Source organism: Dermacentor silvarum, chromosome 11 (assembly GCF_013339745.2).
Source record: "Dermacentor silvarum isolate Dsil-2018 chromosome 11, BIME_Dsil_1.4, whole genome shotgun sequence".
NCBI classification, from domain to species: Eukaryota; Metazoa; Arthropoda; class Arachnida; order Ixodida; family Ixodidae; genus Dermacentor; species Dermacentor silvarum.
Window position 1 is genome coordinate 12,226,975 of NC_051164.1, and position 2,517 is coordinate 12,229,491.

Below are 2,517 nucleotides of genomic sequence, written 5' to 3' on the forward strand. Positions count from 1 at the left end.
TTTGCTTCCCCCTTCGATAGCGACCGGCTAGCGTAACTTACAACCCTTTCTAGTCCGTCAGTCCTCTGCACAAGCACGGTGCCGAGTCCTACGCTGCTTGCGTCGGTGTGGACTTCGGTATCAGCGCTTTCGTCGAAATGCTCAAGTATTGGCGGCGATTGCAGGCGTCGCTTCAGTTCTTCAAATGCTTCGCCTTAAGTCGTCTCCCACTTGAACTCGACGTTGGCCTTAGTGAGATACGTCAGTGGCTCAGCGATCCGCGAAAAATCCTTGACGAAGCGCCTCTAATAGGCGCACAGTCCAAGACTGGAGTGGGCACGGCGCAAACGCCACGAACGCACCGTTCACCATGCGTCTATTTCTTCTCGTACAGGCTTTGATCACGTCACTCAACGGAGCCTACTCGATCGCGTTGGTTCCGCCGCTACCAGTTCCAGCAGTATTAATCAGCGCCAAGAAGAGCACGGGAAGCGACGCTATCGTACTGCATAAACCAGTGCTACTCTCGTCACCAAGAGGCTTCACCACGTCATCAACGAGCCTTATAAAAGAACCGCCGTTCATCGACCGTACCAGTGGGCACGGCGCAAACGCCACGAACGCACCGTTCACCATGCGTCTATTTCTTCTCGTACAGGTCGGTCATTGTCATTCATTACGCAGCGATAATCGCTTTCTTGTCATTCTGCCGTGCCCACGCAGATGTTTGCGTATTGCGTATGATTGTTTGTGCGTATGTGAACTTCTTTTGTGCGGTGATGTAGAGGTAAATCCAGGGCCATCGGTGGAAGATATGTTTAAAACTATTATGGATGGCCAACAGGTTATTCTATCTGAAATCAATGAACTGAAATCACGCCTTGAAGCAACAGAAAAAGCTGTTAGTGGTTTTGGCATACGGTTAGTAAATCTGGAGGATAATTTACAAACCCTGCAACTCAAGGCTTCCGCAATTGAAGGTATCAGCACATCCATGGCAGCTATGCAGGAGACGCTAAAATCGCAACAAACGAAACTAGTGGACCTAGAAGATCGCAGCCGTAGGTCTAATCTGGTGATTTTCGGTATAACTGAGCAGCCGAGAGAAACAGAATCTGTTTTGCGTGACAAAGTAATTAAAAACTTCTTTGAAACAAATTAGGATTGAGCTGCACGTCAGTGGCTCGAATTCATAGGCTCGGTAAACCTTCCTCAAAGCGACCAATTATCCTTTATTTTCAGGATTTTAACGAAAAAGAAGCAGTCCTTAGAAATGCCAAGAAGCTAAAAGGAACGGGCATAAGCATTCAAAATGATTACTGCGCAGACACACTGCGAAAGAGAAAACTGCTATGGGAGAGCGCGAGGGAAGATAAAGTCATGAACAAGAAAGTATCACTTGTACACGATAAGATCCGTATTGACGACAAGATGTACACTTGGGACGACACTTCTAATTCCCGTAAACTGATAGCCAAACCAAAAATATCGCCACCCTCCACCTAGCAATCAGAACTGCACCACCTTCGTCTGCTCAGTTTCAACGCTAGGAGCATTGTTAACAAAGTAGAAGATTTGGAAGAGTTGCTTTTGTTACATGATCCTCATTTATGCATTATCACTGAGACTTGGTTACACGTTTTGATTCGCGACGATGAAATTGTCCCGCCGGGTTACCAGTTATTCCGAAGAGATAGAGGGTCTCGAGGTGGGGGCGTGGCAGTCGTTGTAAAACATGGTATTGAGATAACAGTTACTGAACAAATCGGTGAACATGAAAGTTTAATCTTAAGGGTGTCATTTCGGGGAATCACGTTTTTTCTTTGCGCTGTTTATAGACCTCCGGATACTAGCAATGACTTTCTGAATAAATTATATGATCACCTTCTAAAGCTATCCGGTAGAAACCTGATTGTTACTGGAGACTTTAATCTGCCCTCTATTAACTGGAACAGTTTACAGTATGGCTGTTCTACTAGCAGTGACATTCTAGTGGATATTATGTATTCTCTTAATCTTGAGCAAACGGTAAAAAATTGCACTCGAGGAAACGCAATTTTAGACCTGCTATTTGTTACCGAAATGTTTAGCAGTGGATCAGTTCTTGTGGAACCTGGAATTTCGGACCATAAATTAATTTCTTTTAACTGGACTAAACAAGCTGTTGAAAATAAGAAAACATTTTCTTCGACTGTAATTAGAGATTATAATAAGGCTGATGACACAGCCATAATTGATTATTTGGACATGCATCTGCACTCTGACAGTCATGATGTTGAACGTTTGTGGCAAATCTTTCGCTCGGCTACAGAATATTGCATTACTCATTTCATTCCTACAAAAAAAATATACAAGCGTCGCACAAATCCTTGGATCAGTAGGGCTATAATACAGACGAAACGGAAAATAAAGCGCCTCAGAAAGCAGCACAAAACTTCTACATCTCAGTTCGCTGAATTAAAGCATGACTTAATGGAAAAAGTTAAACAGGCAAGAAACAACTTCTTCAGTAAAACATTGGCAGAATTTATTACGGCA

The 2,517-nt window shown here is 43.9% G+C and overlaps 1 pseudogene; it reads left to right on the forward strand.

Annotated features, from left to right (window-relative positions):
- Positions 1–973: 973 nt before the first annotated feature.
- Positions 974–1,485, forward strand: LOC125941558 (protein unc-13 homolog C-like; annotated as a pseudogene).
- The last annotated feature ends 1,032 nt before the right edge of the window (positions 1,486–2,517 follow it).